The sequence below is a fragment of the Phyllobates terribilis genome, unplaced genomic scaffold (genome assembly GCF_046119375.1).
Source record: "Phyllobates terribilis strain yellow unplaced genomic scaffold, ASM4611937v1 Scaffold_56__1_contigs__length_8794411, whole genome shotgun sequence".
In the NCBI taxonomy this organism is placed as follows: domain Eukaryota; kingdom Metazoa; phylum Chordata; class Amphibia; order Anura; family Dendrobatidae; genus Phyllobates; species Phyllobates terribilis.
Window position 1 is genome coordinate 4871484 of NW_027362816.1, and position 22541 is coordinate 4894024.

The following is a 22541-nucleotide window of genomic DNA, read 5'->3' on the forward strand; positions in this document are numbered from 1 at the left end:
GGTCAGGTCATCTGGCGTAGCACCCCATCACTCTCCTTCTTGGTCAAATAGCCCTTTCACAGCCTGGAGGTGTGTTTGGGGTCATTGTCCTGTTGAAAAATAAATGATGGTCCAACTAAACGCAAACCGGATGGAATAGCATGCCGCTGCAAAATGCTGTGGTAGCCATGTTGGTTCAGTATGCCTTCAATTTTGAATAAATCCCCAACAGTGTCACCAGCAAAGCACTCCCACACCATCACACCTCCTCCTCCATGCTTCATGGTGGGAACCAGGCATGTAGACTCCATCCGTTCACCTTTTCTGCGTCGCACAAAGACACGGTGGTTGGAACCAAAGATCTCAAATTTGGACTCATCAGACCAAAGCACAGATTTTCACTGGTCTAACGTCCATTCCTTGTGTTCTTTAGCCCAAACAAGTCTCTTCTGCTTGTTGCCTGTTCTTAGCAGTGGTTTCCTAGCAGCTATTTTACCATGAAGGCCTGCTGCACAAAGTCTCCTCTTAACAGTTGTTGTAGAGATGTGTCTGCTGCTAGAACTCTGTGTGGCATTGACCTGGTCTCTAATCTGAGTTGCTCTTAACCTGCGATTTCTGTGGCTGGTGACTCGGATAAACTTATCCTCAGAAGCAGAGGTGACTCTTGGTCTTCCTTTCCTGGGGCGGTCCTCATGTGAGCCAGTTTCTTTGTAGCGCTTGATGGTTTTTGCAACTGCACTTGGGGACACATTCAAAGTTTTCCCAATTTTTCCGACTGACTGGCCTTCATTTCTTAAAGTAATGATGGCCACTCGTTTTTCTTTACTTAGCTGCTTTTTTCTTGCCATAATACAAATTCTAACAGTCTATTCAGTAGACTATCAGCTTTGAATCTACAAGACTTCTGCACAACACAACTGATGGTCCCAACCCCATTTATAAGGCAAGAAATCCCACTTATTAAACCTGACAGGGCACACCTGTGAAGTGAAAACCATTTCTGGTGACTACCTCTTGAAGCTCATCAAGAGAATGCCAAGAGTGTGCAAAGCAGTCATCAAAGCAAAAGGTGGCTACTTTGAAGAACCTAGAATATAAGACATATTTTCAGTTGTTTCACACTTTTTTGTTAAGTATATAATTCCACATGTGTTAATTCATAGTTTTGATGCCTTCAGTGTGAATGTACAATTTTCATAGTCATGAAAATACAGAAAAATCCTTAAATGAGAAGGTGTGTCCAAACTTTTGGTCTGTACTGTATATACCAGATGGAAGTCTGGTATATATATATATATTTTTTTTTTTTTTTTTTTTCCTGGGTGGGGTATGGTCCAAATCTTGCACCAGGCCCATCAGACTTTACTTATGCCTCTGGTAAGAATGTATGTGTTCCTGTTCGGGATATGTTAGTGAGCAGAGATGAGTGAATGTTTCAATGTTCGGGTCAGATTACGATTGTCGAATTTGCAAAATTCGCCGAACATTGACGAACGTCATAGGATTCAATGGGGGGCAACAACAAACGCAAACACAACACCTTCAAACTGGCCCAAAAGCTGCCAAAACGCATCAAATTAGGGGCAGACACCAGGAAAGTGCCATCAATTGAACCAGAGTACAAGTACTATAATTATTATTATTATTATTATTATTATTACAGCGTCATTTATTCTGTGGCGCTTTACATGTGAAAAGGAGTCACTGACTGGTACAAGAGGAGAGAGGACCCTGCCTGCGAGGGCTCACAGTCTACAAGGGATGGGTGAGGATACAGTAGGCGAGGGTAGAGTTAGTCGTGGAACGAAGGTTACTGCAGGTTGTAGGCTTGTCGTAAGAGGTGGGTCTTTAGCTTCCTTTTCAAGGTTTCCAGGGTAGGCGACAGTCTGATGTGTTGGGGTACAGAGTTACCCAGTAGGGGAGAAGTACGGGACAAATCTTGTATGCGATTGTGGCAAGAAGAGATAAGAGGGAAGTAGAGAAGATCTTGGAAGGATGGGCGATTGCATGCAGGGAGACTAGGTCACACATGTATGGAGGAGACATGTTTTCGATGGCTTGGTATGCCAAACTGCTCAGACACTCATATTTAAGTCACATGCTGTCCATTTCCTTGTGATCCTTCTTGAGATGATTCTACTCCTTCATTGGAGTCCAGCTGTGTTTAATTAAACTGATAGGACTTGATTTGGAAAGGTACACACCTGTCTATATAAGACCTCACAGCTCACAGAGAATGTCAGACCAAATGAGAATCATGAGCTCAAAAGGAACTGCCCAAGGAGCTCAGAGACAGAATTGTGGCAAGGCACAGATGTGGCCAAGGTTATAAAAGAATTTTTGCATTACTCAAAGTTTCAAAGAGCACAGTGGTCTCCATAATCCTTAAATGGAAGAAGTTTGGGACCACCAGAAGTCTTCCTAGACCTGAGCAACCATGGGAGAAGAGCCTTGGTGAGAGAGGCAAAGAAGAACCCCAAGATCACTGTGGCTGAGCTCCAGAGATGCAGTAGGGAGATGGGAGAAAGTTTCACAAAGTCAACTATCACTGCAGCCCTCCACCAGTCGGGTTTTTATGGCAGAGTGGCCCGACGGAAGCCTCTCCTCAGTGCAAGACATATGAAAACCCGCATAGAGTTTGCTCAAAAACACATGAAGGACTCCCAGACTATGTGAAATAAGATTCTCTGGTCTCATGAGACGAAGATAGAACTTTTTGGTAATAATTCTAAGCGGTATGTGTGGAGAAAACCAGGCACTGCTCATCACCAGACCAATACAATCCCAACAGTGAAACATGGTGGTGGCAGCATCATGCTATGGGGGTGTTTTTCAGCTGCAGGGACAGGACGACTGGTTGCAATTGAAGGAAACATGAAATACAGAGATATCCTGGATGAAAATCTCTTCCAGAGTGCTCTGGACCTCAGACTTGGCCGAAGGTTCACATTTCCAACAAGACAATGACCCTAAGCACACAGCTAAAATAACAAAGGAGTGGCTTCAGAACAACTCTGTGACCATTCTTGACTGGCCCAGCCAGAGCCCTGACCTAAACCCAATTGAACATCTCTGGAGAGACCTGAAAATGGCTGTCCACCAACGTTCACCATCCAACCTGACGGAACTTGGGAAGATCTGTAAGGAAGAATGGCAGAGGATCCCCAAATCCAGGTGTGAAAAACTTGTTGCATCATTCCTAAGAAGACTCATGGCTGTACTAGCTCAAAAGGGTGCTTCTACTCAATACTGAGCAAAGGGTCTGAATACTTATGACCATGTGATATTCCAGTTTTTCTTTTTTTCCATTTCGTTTCCATTTCCATTTTTTCAGTCAAGATGGGGTGCAGAGTGTACTTTAATGAGAAAAAAATATGAACTTTTTAGAATTTACCAAATGGTTGCAATGAAATAAAGAGTGAAAAATTTAAAGGGGTCTGAATACTTTCCATACCCACTGTATAAAAGCCAGATTACTAGAAAACGAGCAAACTCCTTCATGATGATAGAGGCCACCATCTCCTTAGCTTGATTGTACTTTTCTGTGGGAATGAGCTTGTCTCCAACTAGCCAGGAATATCCAGTGAATGGAACGCCATGGTTTGGTATTAGCAACCAGTACCAGAAGCAAAGCCATACACAATTTTCGTACCTCAGGAATTTTATTTGGTAGACTGGCTGAACAAACATTAGCTTCTCACAAAGGAGCTGAAGACAATAAGTGGCAGTAGGTGCAAGTTTCTCCAGCATGACCTGTTTGTTATTGTTAGATATCAGAGGGAGAACATAACTGGGCTTTGCCAAGGTGCCATATTGCATCTTTAGTCTTACAGACCCTGCACTTGAGGCCTTACATTCTACAGGACGGTGGGGAAGGGGACAGTAGGTTGTGGAGTTGCATTAGCTCCGGTGGTGTCGAGGTGGCAGTGAGGCAATGGCAGGCTGTAAGCTGTCTTGAAGAGATGGGTTTTCAGGTTGTGTCTGAAGGATTCAAATGTGGTGGCTAATTGGATGTGTTGAGACACAGAATTCCAGAGGATGGTGGATATTTGGTAGAAGTATTGGAGGCAATTGGGTGAGGAACAAATAAGTGTGGAGAGAAGGAGGTCTTGGGAGGACCGGAGATTACGTAAGGGAATATATCGGTAGATTAGTTCAGAAATGTACGGAGAAGAAAGGTTATGGATGGCATGGTAGTGTTAGTAGTTTCAACTAGATACGCGGGACAATTAGGGGCCAGTGAAGGGATCTTACAGATTGCAATCTTATGGATTGCTGGAGCCAGTCCACAGTAAAAAAGCAGTCATAGTGTGTCCGGGAACCTTAACACAGACTTTTCTTAGCTGCTTCTCGGCAGGGTTGGATGGGCCCACCAGAACCGGAAAATCCTCCGGTGGGCCCTGGCTTCTCCATCAGGAGAGTTCATAGTGCACACCTTGCAGGTTGTGATAATGATGGGGCCATCAAGCTCCTTCGTTTTCTGTTACTTGGAATGGAAGCGCAAGTATGCAGCCAGCTACCCATCCACAGGCCGCAATACTAAACTGCCACATTTCTGGACAGCTGCTTGCACTTGAAATGTTGCCTTTAAGGTTCTTGGAGGCGGAAACTTTTCACAACCTCATGGCAGCGGCCAAGTATCCATACTCGGTCCCCAGCCACCACTATTTCTTCCCGGGTTGTCCCCGCCTTCCACAAGCATGGGTCGCAGAACATTACCCATGCCCTCCTCAGTGCACTTAGTGGGAAGGACTGCCCAACCACAAACATGTGGACAAGTGAATGTGACCAGGGATGATACATCTCACTGGAGCCAGTCCACAGTAAAAAAGCAGCCATAAAGTGTCCGGGAACCTTCCCACAGACTTTTCTTAGCCAGGGCAGAGTTGGACTCGCCCACCAGAGAACCGGAGAATCCTCCAGTGGGCCCTGGCTTCTCTTTCAGGAGAGTTCATAGCGCAAACCTTGCAGCTGCTATAGGGCTCTTTAGCAGGGGAGAAAGGTGGTCCCTCAGAATCAAATCCTCTGGTGGGCCCAATGTTCTTCAGTCTGACACTGCTTCTCGGTGAGAATTGTATTTTACCACATTCATATTCTTTAGCTTGGTGAAAGGACTGGCATAGGGGGAAACCGTATCTACTCTGGCTGTCATTTCTCCCAGAAAGTCCTCTAATGCAGCTTGTTGAATAAGCAATGGCAGCCCGTCCAACATCAGCTCACACTTCTCGGTGGCGCTTAGTCACAGACAAAGATCTTTCTTTATGCCTTGAATTTAATCATTACAGAGTTGGACTATGGCCTGATCTGCAATGCGTTTTGAGAAATAACATGCATAAGCAAAGGCACGGTTTAGGCCACTGAAGGTCATTAAGTGAAACTCATACAGCTTTCCCACAGACTGAAAGAGGGCATCAAGACTTGTAAGCAGGCAAGACTTCCAAAAGGGAGGCAGTGTTTAGGAAAAATATAAAAGGATTTTACAAAGGAGACATTACAATACATATGCAGTTACACAAAATAATAAGGATTAAAGAAGAAACTTACTATAAGATAGCAGAGACGATTCAATATAGGAAGAGGGAAGCACTCCAGATTTGTCCGCTACTGAACGGGATCCATTGCTTATAATAAATATATACTCCCAGCAATGAATACTGATCCATCCTCAGTGGATTCTTTTATGCTGAAGAGAAAGACCTGCCCACACACCCCCTGGGATGGCATCACGTGGGCTGGACTCCAGCCTTCACATTTTTATTAAAATAGCTGGCTTTTGCGATAACTTAACACTGGTTGATCGTAGAGACTTGCAAGCGATGCCATATTTTCCGTTATGATTTTACCTTTCTCTCGATGACATAGTTGCGGTCTGCTATTTTGATACTTTTGCGCCACAGCTCCCCGGAGGGGCGTACGGCTATGAAAAAATAAGCATATTGTTCCTTAGCTGACTCTGTCACTAAAAATGTGGGCCCCATTGTTATTGGAATTATGGAACTTTAGTTATTCCATATTTCGTGTTGGTGCCGAACATCTGGAGACTGCTCTTAAATTCCTTTTGACGTCCTGGGAGTACAACCTTCTCACCTATATGTAGATTTATCGTAATCCTGTGTCTAATTATTCCCTGCCTCTGCCGGCGGAAATACACTCGCATGCTGATTGGGTTTGTAGCACCTTTTGTGATGCATTTGTCTACAAGTGACTTCTGCTGTGTGTGTTAATTTGCATGGAAGCAGTTGGTCCAAGTGTCAGCTCTTGGTCCTTTGACAAATATTATAGGGGAGGGGGATGAAGAGAGGTTTCAGGGAAAAAGAGAAATCCTTAATATTTTTCTTAATATTTCCATGACACCCCACATTTCCAAAAATTAGTGGCTGACACCAGCAAAGTGGCATTAAATTCACTACAGTAGAAATAGTGTAATTAGGACCAACACCTCTTCCAGCACAGCCAACCCAGTAGATGGAGACACAATCAGGACCATTATTTCTGCGGCCTACAGATTGGAGATGGTGGAGTTCAACCTTTTAGCTTTGTCATTTGTAGGAGTAAACAATCTTTTACGGACCACAACTGCAGGACTGAATGCTGGCTCCGGTGCTGAGAGAGGGCGGAGTACAGTGAAACGGACAAACTGCTAGACCGTGAGTGAGGTGCAGGCGGAGATGTTACGGTGGATTCAGAAACATGTGGTGTGCTCAGTGAAATAAACACATCAAGCATGTCCGCTTCTGTTACAGCTGATGGGCTTTCACTCAGCCTGACTGGAGCAAGTATACAACCGTAGTTTCGGAGACCTGCGTGACAATACTTGACACGGTAACAAAGGAGGAGGAAGAAGCAGCAGATGTGTTTGATGGTTGCTTATTGAAAACCAGTTTTGAGTTTATCATGTTTGTGTACCCCTTTGTGGAGAATAATATCTGCACCAAATAATTAAGTTTACTACACTATAACTATACTAATGGATGGAGACCAAAACCTCTTCCACTACAGCCAATCCAGGAAATGGAGACCTAACCAGAAGCGTTCATATTTCCCTAAATTAGGGCCTAACAAAGTGGCATCAATTTCACCAGAGTAGAAGTAGTTTAATGGAGACAGAAACCTCTTCCACCCTAGCCAACACAATAGATGCAGACCCAATCAGGATTCTCCACTTTCCAAAAATTTGTGGCAGACACCAGCAAAGTGACATCAATTTCACTACAGTAGAAATTGTAGAATTACTAACCAAAACCTCTTCCTCTACAGACAACCCAGCAGATGGAGACTCAACCAGGAGTGCACCATCCTCTCCAGTCGTCAGACTTGCACTCTGTTGTGCAGGTGCACGAGTTGGTCTAAAAAATGTGTGAAAGGACTCACAGAAATTGTTTCTGCCACTTTCACTACTACGTTCCCGCATTTATTCGCCGAACGTTGCCAATTTTTCCCGAATTTAAGAAATTGTGCTCGCCTTTCCAATCACAAATCCGAATGTGCCATATTAGTGTTGAATTTAAGTCGTAAGTTTAGATTTTGAACAAATTCGCTCATCACTAGTCCTGACCATGGTGTATATCGCCCAAATGGCCCCTTCCCCACCCTCGTGCTAAACCAAACTCTTGGCCGTGCCTACATTATCTAGGGGGCAGGTGCATGTAGCCATACACATTTGAAACCAGAATGTTACACACACTAAATAAAAAGACACATCTGCGTGTTTTTCTCAATATCTGACATGAAATCAGAATAAACCTTTCCCGTTTTAGGTCAATTAGGATTAACTAGATATAGCAAACAAGTGCATATAAAATATAACTTTTATTAATGAAATATTTAAAAAAGAATTTTTGCAAGATGCCCATATGGTGTATAAATATATCGTGAGTAAAAAGATATAAATATCCAGAATATAGCTAGACAGAGTATCAAGCCCTATCAGGTCCAGCACAGGTAAGGATCCAAAAAGGTACTCAAACTGTGAAGTCCAAAAAGAACCTTACATATAAGCAATAAGCCGAAGTACACATCACCAAATACCCATATAGCAATATATACGGTGATCATACCTATATCTGCATATACCCATAAACATAACAAGCCATTATTAAATGGTAGGTATGTATACAGAAATAGAACTATGAGGAGCCTTCTATTACCATCCAGGCATTAAATCCTCATAGAAAATGGAAACATCTCACCCGGGGTCTTTTTATGTATGTTCCCCCTTTACATTACAGGTGATCAGTTGATCCACGGAACATCCCGACGCATTTCAATCCTTCATCAGGGGTACATAGTTCCTCTTCATCAAGGGTATATAGTTCCTCATTCCCTCATTAGTTCCTCAATTACATCCTAATGCCTCGGATGGGTACATATGTTGCCGTGCTTTATATACGTGCATCAAGCCGCGCTCCTTCATAATTACCGCGCTAACCGTGACGTACTTCCGGTCCCAGAATACCCAGTTGCCGGAAGCCAACGTCACGCGTTCCTATGAATAGGGAACGCACTTCCGGTCCCAGAATACCCAGTTACCGGAAGCCAACGTCACGCGTTCCTATGGACATGGAACGCAAGCGTGATGCTAAGAGACACGCATCACCTTCCCAATACGTGGTACCGCCTCACGCCATGCTGGAGCGCACAGACTCCTCCCCTATGCGGTCCAGCAGTCATATTGAATGGGGTAAGAGATATTCAACAGAGGGAAAAGAAACCCTAAGCTGTCCACATCTCTATTATAGGAAATGCCCCGTATTAATGGTATGTAAAAAGGCTCTATCTGGTGATCACCAGAAAAAATGCCTAATTGCTTAAACAAACACATACAGTTCATCAGTATATTAAATGGGGGTTCCCATAGGACGAATAATTAGACATGGGACCAATAATTAGATAAGAAATATTATATTAATTAGTCGCCAGAACCACAACGGACCTCTCAAGAGGAGCAGAAGAAAAAAGGGGGGGCCCTATTAAAACGACTAGATAACAACTCATCTGCTTACCCTACCTACGTGGGGGTTGGCACCCTACAAATCCTGCGCAAATGGCGCCCCCACTCTACGGTGGCTCTCCCTATCTAACTATCCCTATTCTGTCCCTATTCTGGAAGGAATGGGGCAAAGGATAGAATCTTATTCATACCAAGTGGGGTAGTGGTGCCCAGGGTAAAGATCCATCGAGTTTCCTTTTGTAGTATGCGTAAATCCCAGTTTCCTCCTCTTATCGGTGGTGTCACCTTCTCAATGGCCATAAATTTAATGACATTGGCATCACCCAGGTGCATAGTATTTACATGATTGGCTATTGGGGTATCTTTCTTGTTTTTAATATCACGTAAGTGTTCTAATATCCTTTTCTTTAACTCCCTTCGTGTCTTCCCAATATATTCCAATTTGCATATACATGTGGCCTTGTATATCACTCCCTTCGATCGACAGTTGATGAGTTCCCTGATCTTAAACTCCCTCCCCTTAACAAAACTCCTGAAAGTGTTCCCCTGGGTCATGGCAGAGCATGCCTTACAGTTGTTACACCGATAACAGCCAGAAACTCCTCGATCCAACCATGTAGGACTACGCTCGGACATAAAATGACTATGGACGAGACGACCCCTAAGGGATCTCCCTCTACGATAAGTAATTTGTGGTTGTAGGGCCAGTTTATCTGGGAGTTTTGTTAAGGGGAGGGAGTTTAAGATCAGGGAACTCATCAACTGTCGATCGAAGGGAGTGATATACAAGGCCACATGTATATGCAAATTGGAATATATTGGGAAGACACGAAGGGAGTTAAAGAAAAGGATATTAGAACACTTACGTGATATTAAAAACAAGAAAGATACCCCAATAGCCAATCATGTAAATACTATGCACCTGGGTGATGCCAATGTCATTAAATTTATGGGCATTGAGAAGGTGACACCACCGATAAGAGGAGGAAGCTGGGATTTACGCATACTACAAAAGGAAACTCGATGGATCTTTACCCTGGGCACCACTACCCCACTTGGTATGAATGAGATTCTATCCTTTGCCCCATTCCTTCCAGAATAGGGACAGAATAGGGATAGTTAGATAGGGAGAGCCACCGTAGAGTGGGGGCGCCATTTGCGCAGGATTTGTAGGGTGCCAACCCCCACGTAGGTAGGGTAAGCAGATGAGTTGTTCGTTTTAATAGGGCCCCCCCTTTTTTCTTCTGCTCCTCTTGAGAGGTCCGTTGTGGTTCTGGCGACTAATTAATATAATATTTCTTATCTAATTATTGGTCCCATGTCTAATCATTCGTCCTATGGGAACCCCCATTTAATATACTGATGCATTGTACGTTTATGGTCTTTTCTATCTTGATACAAACCTTCTCAATCCGTGATCTATCTGTAAAAAATATATATGGAGAGAACTGTATGTGTTTGTTTAGGCAATTAGGCATTTTTTCTGGTGATCATCAGATAGAGCCTTTTTACATACCATTAATACGGGGCATTTCCTATAATAGAGATGTGGACAGCTTAGGGTTTCTTTTCCCTCTGTTGAATATCTCTTACCCCATTCAATATGACTGCTGGACCGCATAGGGGAGGAGTCTGTGCGCTCCAGCATGGCGTGAGGCGGTACCACGTATTGGGAAGGTGATGCGTGTCTCTTAGCATCACGCTTGCGTTCCATGTCCATAGGAACGCGTGACGTTGGCTTCCGGTAACTGGGTATTCTGGGACCGGAAGTGCGTTCCCTATTCATAGGAACGCGTGATGTTGGCTTCCGGCAACTGGGTATTCTGGGACCGGAAGTACGTCACGGTTAGCGCGGTAATTATGAAGGAGCGCGGCTTGATGCACGTATATAAAGCACGGCAACATATGTACCCATCCGAGGCATTAGGATGTAATTGAGGAACTAATGCGGGAATGAGGAACTATATACCCTTGATGAAGAGGAACTATGTACCCCTGATGAAGGATTGAAACGTGTCGGGATGTTCCGTGGATCAACTGATCACCTGTAATGTAAAGGGGGAACATACATAAAAAGACCCCGGGTGAGATGTTTCCATTTTCTATGAGGATTTAATGCCTGGATGGTAATAGAAGGCTCCTTATAGTTCTATTTCTGTATACATACCTACCATTTAATAATGGCTTGTTATGTTTATGGGTATATGCAGATATAGGTATGATCACCGTATATATTGCTATATGGGTATTTGGTGATGTGTACTTCGGCTTATTGCTTATATGTAAGGTTCTTTTTGGACTTCACAGTTTGAGTACCTTTTTGGATCCTTACCTGTGCTGGACCTGATAGGGCTTGATACTCTGTCTAGCTATATTCTGGATATTTATATCTTTTTACTCACGATATATTTATACACCATATGGGCATCTTGCAAAAATTCTTTTTTAAATATTTCATTAATAAAAGTTATATTTTATATGCACTTGTTTGCTATATCTAGTTGAAACTTTCATAGCAAGTTTCTGGCCTTCGCTAGTTTGTGTCAATTAGGATTACCATAATTTTTAATATTTTCCAAATGCCCGAATAATGAGAGAGAATGTTTTAAGGCATTTTTATTACTTACTGCAAAGTCAAAAGTTTACATACATTTCATTAGTATTTGGTACCATTGCCCTTACACTGAACGACTAGGGTCAAACATTTGGGATATCCTTCCACAAGCTTCTCACAATAGTTGGTCGGAAATTAGGCCCATTCCTCTTGACAAAACTAGTGTAACTGATCCAGGTTTGTAGGTCGCCTTGCTCACACCAGACTTTTCAGCTTTGCCCATAAATTTTCAATATGATTGAGATCAGGGGTTTTTGATGGCCACTCCAAAACATTGACTTTATTATCCTTAAGCTACTTTGTTACCATTTTGACAGTATGCTTCAGGTCATTGTTCATTTGGGAGACCCATTTTCACCCAAGCTTTAACTTCCTGGCTGATGTCTTGAGATGTTGCTTTAGTATTGCCACATAATCTTCTTTTCTCATGATGCCATCTATTTTGTGAAGTTCACCAATCCCTCCTGAAGCAAAAACAACCCCACAACTTGATGCTGCCACCCCTGTGTTTCACAGTTGGGATGGTGTTCTTAGGCTTCCAATCTTCTCCCTTTTCCCTCCAAACATAACGATGGTCATTATGCCCAAAAAGTTCAATTTTAGTTTCATCAGACCACAGGACATGTCCACAAAACTTTAGGACTTTGCTCCTGTGTGCATTTGCAAACATTAATCTGACTTTTCGTTTCGTTTGGAGTAATGGCTTCTTCCTGGCAGAGTGGCCTTTCAGCCCATGTTGATTCAGTACTCATTTCACTGTGGTTATTGACACAATCTTACCAGCTTCTGCCATCATCTTCACAAAGTCTTTTGCTTTTGCCATTGGGTTGATATGTACATGTTGGACCAAAGCACATTCATCTCTGGGACACAGAACCAGTCTCCTTCCTGAGTGGTATGATGGCTGGACATTCCCATCTTGTTTGTATTTGAATATAATTGTTTGTACAGATGAGCGAGGCACCTTCAGGTATCTTGAAATTGTACCCAAGGATGAGCCCGGCTTGTACAAGTCCACAATTCTCTTTCTGATATCTTGGCTGATTTCTTTAGACTTTCCCATGATGCTACACAAAGAAGCAGTGTGTTTCAGGTGTGCATTAAAATACATTCACAGGTGTGTCTCTAATTAACTCAGATGTTGGCAAAAAACCTATCAGAAGCTTCCAAACCCATGACATCATCATATGGGTAGTCCAGAATTGTTTAAAGGCATAGTAATCTTAGTGTATGTAAACTTTTGACTTTGCAGTAAGTAATAAAAATGCCTTAAAACATTTTCTTTCTCTCATTATTCTGGCATTTGGCAAATATTAAAAATTATTGTAATCCTAATTGATCTAATACGGGAAAAGTTTATTCTGATTTCATGTTAGATATTGAGAAAAACATGCAGATGTGCCTTGAAATATAGTGCATGGAAACTTCTGGTTTCAACCGTATATTTCCTGGTGTTTTACAATTGGAATAACCCCTCTGGAAAAAGGTTTTATCCATGGATGAACTTGAGAAAGATTTATATGGTCTCATCCGATTACATGTACAACTTTCTCCACATCTAAAGAAACCGTAGATTCTTCTATCTAGCCAAGTCACCTTTGGTGGAGAGTTTTTAATAGAAACTATGCACTAAATAGTCCCTAATTGACCAACCTTTTCTGAAAGTTATTGTAGGAGTAAATCCCACAGCACCCACAGGTCGCAAGAATATTTCAGTGCTTTCTAAGGATTTTAAAAATACGGTCACTCTGATTGTCATAAGTTCATATTACTTGTTCAATTCCATCTTTTTATTGGTCTCTTGGTTAGGTATGGAGGAGTGTCTGTCTCGCCCATCTTTCTGCAAACGACTGTGCGAAATCCAAAATGTACTGTGGGGACCCCTTTTCTGGTGTTCATGTCTATTGTCTGTATATTAAAATCTGTGACAGTAGACCAATTCCTTCTCAACCATACAAATTGGCCCTTGGGTTTTTCCTTTTCTAGGGGGATGGGGTGGTGACTATCCCACTTCAATAGTTTATTAGTGCTTGTAGGTCCCACTATCAGTATTTGGTCAGTATTTTTTCTCAAGAGTGGGAGCCAAAATCAGGTGAGAAACAATCAGAGAAAAGGTATAATAGAAACAAGACACCAGTTCTGAATTTATCACCCACTCCTGGTTTTAGCTCCCACTCCTGAGAAAAAGTACTGACCGAATACTGACCAAATACTGATAGTGGGGCTGTGGCCTAATGGGGACATTACACTGTGTGGGGGCATCATACATACTGCACAAGGGGCACAATGGGGGCATTACACTGTGTGGGGGCATCATACATACTGCATAAGGAGCATAATGGAGCATTACACTGTGTGGGGGCATCATACATCCTGCATAAGGGGCATTACACTTTGTGGGGGCATCATACATACTGCATAAGGGGAATAATGGGGCATTACACTGTGGGGCATCATACATCCTGCATAAAGGGCCTAATAGGGGCATTACACTGTGTGGGGGCATAATGGGGGCATTACACTGTGTGGGGGCATCATACATTCTGCATAAGGGGCATAATGGGGGCATTACACTGTGTGGGGACATCATACATCCTGCATAAGGGGCATAATGGGGGCATTACACTGTGGGGGGCATCATACATACTGCATAAGGGGCATAATGGGGGCATTACACTGTGTGGGGACATCATACATCCTGCATAAGGGGCATAATGGGGGCATTACACTGTGTGGGGGCATCATACATCCTGCATAAGGGGCATAATGGGGGCATTACACTGTGTGGGGGCATCATACATCCTGCATAAGGGGCATAATGGGGGCATTACACTGTGTGGGGGCATCATAGATCCTGCATAAGGGGCATAATGGGGGCATTACACTGTGTGGGGGCATCATACATCCTGCATAAGGGGCATAATGGGGGCATTACACTGTGTGGGGGCATCATACATACTGTATAAGGGGCATAATGGGGGCATTACACTGTGTGGGGGCATCATACATCCTGCATAAGGGGCATAATGGGGGCATTACACTGTGGGGGCATCATACATCCTGCATAAGGGGCATAATGGGGGCATTACACTGTGTGGGGCATCATACATACTGCATAAGGGGCATAATGGGGGCATTACACTGTGGGGGGCATCATACATCCTGCATAAGGGGCATAATGGGGGCATTACACTGTGGGGCAGTAAAGGGGTCCTGTACTATGAGAACAATACGTTTCCTCCTTCCTGTCTCCATAGTTGGGTCGTATGTATCTATTACAGGAAACAGAACAAAAACCTTATGATTCTTATAAAGGGGCAACACAAGACCCCAAAAGAGTCTCGGTGCTGAAGGGGTTAATGCCCCCTGCGCCCAGTAATGGGGTCTCCACATACCTCCACCTGCAGAACCGCCACCACATATATGGCTGCTCTGTGCGCACAGGAGCTGTGATGAGGTCACAGGGGGGAGGAGTCAGGGGTCACATGATCAGGGGCCTCAGTGGATGCAGGACTCTGCTGTGCTGGTTGTCATGGTGCTGGATGAGCTGAAGTTTATGTGTGGGGTCAGGAGGGGTTTACAGTGTGGATGTAGCAGAGCCGCGTGTGTACGAGGTGTACGGAGCAGACCCGCGTGTACGAGGTGTACGGAGCGGAGCCGCGCGTGTACGAGGTGTACGGAGCAGAGCCGTGTGTGTACGAGGTGTACGGAGCAGAGCCGCGTGTGTAAGAGGTGTACGGAGCAGAGCCGCGCGTGTACGAGGTGTACGGAGCAGAGCCGCGCGTGTACGAGGTGTACGGAGCAGAGCCGCGTGTGTACGAGGTGTACGGAGCGGAGCCGTGTGTGTACGAGGTGTACGGAGCGGAGCCGTGTGTGTACGAGGTGTACGGAGCAGAGCCGTGTGTGTACGAGGTGTACGGAGCAGAGCTGTGTGTGTACGAGGTATACGGAGCGGAGCCGTGTGTGTACGAGGTGTACGGAGCAGAGCCGCGTGTGTACGAGGTGTACGGAGCAGAGCCGCGTGTGTACGAGGTGTACGGAGCAGAGCTGTGTGTGTACGAGGTGTACGGAGCGGAGCCGTGTGTGTGCGAGGTGTACGGAGCAGAGCCGCGCGTGTACGAGGCGTACGGAGCAGACCCGCGTGTACGAGGTGTACGGAGCAGAGCCGCGTGTACGAGGCGTACGGAGCGGAGCCGCGCGTGTACGAGGCGTACGGAGCGGAGCCGCGCGTGTACGAGGTGTACGGAGCGGAGCCGCGCGTGTACGAGGTGTACGGAGCGGAGTCGCGCGTGTACGAGGTGTACGGAGCGGAGCCGCGCGTGTACGAGGTGTACGGAGCGGAGCCGCGCGTGTACGAGGTGTACGAAGCGGAGCCGCGTGTGTACGAGGTGTACGGAGCGGAGCCATGTGTGTACGAGGTGTACGGAGCGGAGCTGCGTGTGTACGAGGTGTACGGAGCGGAACCGTGTGTGTACGAGGTGTACGGAGCGGAGTCATGTGTGTACAAGGTGTACGGAGCGGAGCTGTGTGTTTACGGAGACGTGTGTGCGGAGTCTGTACAGGGGTCTCTCTAGAGATTATCTTACCCCAGCATTATGGATTGGGAGACGGAGAAAAAGGGATTGAAGACATTTTATTGTAATTTCATTTTTTAGAAAAAACTGTAATAAAAAATAACTGATTAAAAAAAAGTGTTTCGTTTTCCCACCATTTTGTTTGTAAGAGCCGAGAGTGAAGATGCTTTATATACAAAAAAGGAAGGATACAGCCGCAGAATCATTCGGAAAGGCTATCAAAGAGCCAAAAACACACCCAGGGATCTTCTACTATATAAGAACAAGGCATTACATAAACAACCTGCTATAGATGATCAGGTACGATTGGTCTCAAATTTTTATAATCAGTGGTACGATTTCAAAGAAATAATTAAAAAGCATTGGAATATTCTCTTTACAGATCCCATACTAAAACAGATATTATTACCTACCCCGTGAATCGAAGCAAAACACCTTGCAGCGCTGGGGTCCTGGGTTCAAATCCCACCAAGGACAACATCTGCAAGGAGTTTGTATGTTCTCTCCGTGTTTGCGCGGGTTTCCTCCAGGTTCCTCACACACTCCAAAGACATACTGATAGGGAATGTAGATTGTGAGCCTCAATGGGGACAGTGCTGATAATTAGTGTTGAACAAATTTGTTTGCCATTTCAAATTCGGGTTCATGTTCAGGGTTCCGGCTTGTTCGCTCCAAAAAATCGGCTCCACCCAGGAACATCCCTGATTTGCCACGCTGTCACACAGATCTGGGTGACAGCGTGGCAAATCAGGGATGTTCGTGGGCAGAACCACCAATTTTTTGGCGCGAACAAGCCGGAATCCCGAACACGAATTTGAAATGCCGAACAAATTCGCTCAACACTACTGATAATATCTGTAAAGCGCTGTGAAATTAATGGCGATATATAAGTGAGTTAAATAAATAGAAAAAACCCTTTAAGAAATTACCACATCTATTGAAATATAAAGGAATTGATGCTGTGACCCTGGGATTTAGAGGGGGGACTTAGGGAAGTTTCTAGCTAAATAAGAAAGTAAATGGATCTATAGGTTCGGTACCTTAGCACCACAAATGACATTTTTCGAAATGAAAATTTAGGGTTTGGGGCATTTCTCTAACAACACATGGAAGCATTAAGAATGCAGGGGTTTCATTTTAGGTGTTTTTAAATGATTTAACATCTATTTTTCTTCTACTTTTCAAGCTTTGTTATTCCTGATACCTACAGAACGTGGCTGGTTTTTCCTGAAGTAACTAAGAGATATACGTATTTTCTTCCACTCATCTTGGTTTGCTGTTGCGTTCCCCTGATGACTGATCCCCAGAGTTGCTTGGTTGGATTTTTACTGGGCCGTCTCTTAGGGAGCCGATCCTTTCCAGCAGAGAAACGTCTGAAGCTTCTTGACTGCACTTTTCTGACATGATTTCCATCGTGGAACCACAAACCCTGGAGGAAATCAACGAAGCACTAAATGATAGTGGGAGTTTTTAATTTCATGGATTTCATCCTCAAGATAAGACAGTACCAACCTTTGTTGGACATACTTCGTTCCTCTTTTTATATTCTGATTTAAACCTCATTTAAGGTTTTTTGGGGGATCATCTTTTGGGCTGAAGGAGTTCTTTATAAGTATAATGTTTGATTGAGACAGGACTGTAATATCAACACTGTATCATGCATTTATATATCCTTTCTGTTTTGTTTTTTAGCTTCCCTCCCACACCCCACCTAACCCACTCTTATTCACTAATGTCATCACGCTTGTCTTTTATCTATAAACATTTTGACAGTCAGCTTCACAAAACTATTCTCTTCCTACAAATTGTAAAAACACTATGTGCACTATTGAATATTTTTTATTTTCATTCATATTCTTTTACATTTCATTTCCGTTCCCAACGTGCGTTTCACCTGGGCTTTGATGAGGGAAAATTAAATTGAAAATTATTTTGTTGTGTATTTAATATATAGGTTGTTTGGTTCCAGTGGATGCACAACGTATATAATATTATCTTAATATGTGCTAATCTGACTATTCTTGCCATCTCACTCCACAGAACAGCAGGTAACACCGTGGCCCAAGCCTAGGGGTCTCTGTGTAAGTCCAGATCTATGTAGAAGGGATAAAGGATGATGAGCAAGATAATCCTGGGATCTGGAAAATGGAGTAGATGACGCCAAGCCTGTTCGTGGTAGCCATCTTTTGAGCTGCTAGGTGACCATGAACAGTGTCCACAATACATTGTGTCTGCAAACTATCCCAGCAAAATCTGCATTCAAATAGCTAAATGGTGCTCCTTCCCTTCTTAACCTGCCATGTGCCCAGACAGTAGTGTACAATTGCATACAGGGTATTGTCGGATTCAAGAGAAGTTGGAAAATAATTTGTAAGGTTCATTTGTTTCCTTTAATCGTTTATGAAGAATCTCAATATTATCACCAAATAAAGTGACACAAGTCAGATTTGAAAAATGGGACCTGATTAGGAACACAAAACTGGCTGCAGGAAGGGGTTAAAGCAGAGTGTTTTGGGCACCAACTACTGTAGTGAAAAACTGTGACTATAGACAATAACACATCTACTGACATGATCAAACTCAACAGTCTCCATCAGTAATAAATCAGTAACTAGTAGTGAAACCTCTCTGGGGCAATTGGAGTATGGGGCTCGGTGGCTCTTGGGAATCTAAACTATCGTAAGGGACAATATTTTCTGTCAGAAATATTTGACATTCAAAGAGAACTTTTTATAATAGTGCAGTCCCGACCAGAAGAGTAGAGAAAGTATTAGCGCCCCCATTTCAGGAGAGATTGTGCAGTAATCTGAATTCCTTAGGATTGAAAACATAATGTAATTTATGACGTGGAGTGAATCCATGAAACCAGGGCTGGAGCCAACACATCTCCTGCAGGCGTGAATAAATGTATATTACAGCCATCAGCCACGCACAGCTTAGAGATATATCATGGCACAGGTGTAATGTTTTCTGTATAGTTTATCACAATCCTGTTTGAAGTTAGTTGGTTTAAAAAGAAATAGAACAGTCAGGATAAAGGGAAACTCTGTTGTTATTGTACAGAAATTCACACTTGGCCTCACTGCACATTTAATGTTATCGATCATAAAAGTGAAGTTTGGTCATAAAGACTGGACCTGGTCTTGTAGGGACCATATGAGGACATTCAACAGCACAGAAGGGAGAGAAGGTGGATTCATCCAATAAGATATCAGGGATCTAGGAAGCCAACAGCCTTATTTTTTTAAATCAAATGTTTTTTAGTGATTTTTATAAAATTTTCCAAAAAACATCAACATAAAGATTAGAGGAACGTAGTCCTCTACCCCTCAACAGTAACAAACATTTCACACATAGTGTTTATGTTTCTTGGTTCTGGAAAATAAGGATATTCTTTTCCAGGTGTAGATAGCAGTGTGCTGGGTCACATTAACAATAAACATTTTAGCTTTTTATAGTTCATGAAAATAATATGAAAATACTTGTTTATTCTTAGGGAAATCTAAGGTGTCACATAAAATGTGGAGTCAAACAGACCTATGCGGAATCTCTGCAATTCCCTAGACCCCAAAACCGGAGCTATCAATCCATAAATTCTATAAATTATCAAATTTATAGATCTCTTATATAGAGTCTCTTTTTAGGTATATACCTTTTTCCATATTTACTATCCAATTAACTTTTTCTATAAATTCTGATGTCACAGGTTCATGGTCTGCTATCCATTTTTGGCCTGTTGAGATGCCACATAATAAACCCATGGATTGGGGACTGCAAGGCCGCCCATTGTTTTATTCCTTTGCAGTATTTCCAGTTTAATTCTTGTTGTCGGTTTGCCCCATATTCATTTTCTAAACTCCTGATTAACTTTAAAGAAATATCTCTGATTTATCCATATTGGGGAGTTGTGTAGAACATACAGCAACTGCAGAATCCAAATCATTTTGATCAGATTAGCACGGCCCACAACCGATAACGGTAACTTGGACCAAGCCCCTAATTTACCTTTAAACTTTGGTTTCAGCTTCTCATAATCATCTACAGGGTGGGCCATTTATAGGGATACATCTAAATAAAATAGGAATGGTTGGTTATATCAACTTCCTGTTTGTGGTACATTAGTATATGGGAGGGGGAAAACTTTTTCCAGATGGGTGGTCACCATGGTGGCCATTTTGAAGTTGGCCATTTTGGATCCAACTTTATTTTTTTCAATGGGAAGAGGGTCATGTGACACATCAAACTTATTGAGAATTTCATAAGAAAAACAATGGTGTGCTTGGTTTTTATATAACTTTATTCTTTCATGAGTTATTTACAAGTTTATGAACTGTTCAAAGTGCTGCCCATAGTGTTGGATTGTCAATGCAACCCTCTTCTCCCACTCTTGATGCACTGATAGCAACACCACAGAAGAAATGCCAGCACAGGCTTCCAGTATCCGTTGTTTCAGATGCTGCACATCGCGTATCTTCACAGCATAGACAATTACCTTCAGATGACCCCAAAGATAAAAGTCTAAGGGGGTCAGATCGGGAGACCTTGGTGGCCATTCAACTGGCCCACGACGACCAATCCACTTTCCAGGAAACTGTTCATGTAGGAATGCTCGGACCTGACACCCATAATATGGTGGTGCACCATCTTGTTGGAAAAACTCAGGGAAAGTGCCATCTTCAGTGTATAAAGAGGGCAACACATCATCATGTAGCAATTTCAGATATCCAGTGGCATTGAGGTTTCCATTGATTTTTGTGTTCGAACAGTCTTGGAGGGATCTATCCACTGTGGGTTAGTGTCAGATCAATAGTGGTGGTTTTGTTTGTTAACTTCACCATTCACAAAAAAGTTTGCTTCATCACTGTTTAAACTGAGGGTCCTGTTCCAATTTTTGCTTTGCCCATTCTGCAAATTCAGTGCACCGATCTGGGTCATCCTCGTTGAGATGCTGCAGCAGCTGTATTTTGTAAGGGTGCCATTTGTGAGTAGCTAATATCCACCGAAGAGATGTTCGACTGATGCCACTCTCCAGTGACATGCGGCGAGTGCTACGCTGTGGGCTCTTGCTGAATGAAGCTAGGACAGCCACTGATGTTTCTTCATTAGTGACAGTTTTCTTGCGTTCACATTTTGGCAAATCCAGCACTGAACCTGTTTCACGAAATTTGGCAAGCAGTTTGCTAACTGTAGCATGGGAGATTGGTGGTCTCGTAGGGTGTCTTGCATAGAAATCTGCTACAATCACCCGGGTACTGCATTCACCAAACATCAACACAATTTCTATCTGCTCCTCACGTGTTAACCTCTGCGACATGTCAATTGCTGTAAACAAAGAGAAACTTGTAAATAACTCATGAAAGAATAAAGTTACGTTAAAACCAAGCACACCATTGTTTTTCTTATGAAATTCTCAATAAGTTTGATGTATCACATGACCCTCTTCCCATTGAAAAAAAATAAAGTTAGATCCAAAATGGCCGACTTCAAAATGGCCACCATGGTCACCACCCATCTGGAAAAGTTTTCCCCCTCTCATATACTAATGTGCCACTAACAGGAAGTTGACATCACCAACCATTCCCATTTAATTTAGGTGTATCCATATAAATGGCCCACCCTGTATTTTAGCCGTTTTGTCAAAATCTAAGTACTTAAACTCTAATACCACCTGTAGGCCTGAGTTAGTGTAGTCGGAAGCATTCTCATCTATATTATCTATCTAATGGAAGTATAACTGATTTGCTCCAATTTATCACTAGACTCGAATATTTTCCAAATGTTTCAATCGTTTTCATGGCTATAGGAAGGGACTCAGAAGCTTTAGCCAAGAATAACAAATTGTCATCGGCATAGAGAGCACCCTTCTCTTCTCTATTTCCCCTACAGAACTCAATTATTCCTGGATGCTCTCTAATAATCGCTGCCAGGGGCTCAATGGCAGAATTGGGAGTATTTCGCTTCCATAGATATGCCTTTACACTGCAAAAAAAAATTTCTACTCGTGTATCCCACACAGTATGGGCATATTAGCTGTTTCCAAACTGTTGGCAAAGTATTCTACCTATAGTATCGGCGTCTCTGCCCCCTGACAGGCAGAGACACTGTCCCTCTTACCACCGCGCTCCCCGCTCGGCGTCCTCCGACGCTCCTGCCATCCTAAGGAGTCCCTGGCCAATGGCCGGAGGACCTCTCATATAAAAGGCACCTCCTCCAAGATGGAGGTGCCCGTGCAAGGTTGTAGCTTTGTGGGTTAAACTCTGCTTCAGCCCTCAGGTCCCACGGCTAGCCTGACTACCAGTCCAGTCCACCAGCCTGACTACCAGTCCAGTCCGCCAGCCTGACTACCAGTCCAGTCCATAAGCCTGACTACCAGTCCAGTCCATAAGCCTGACTACCAGTCCAGTCCACAAGCCTGACTACCAGT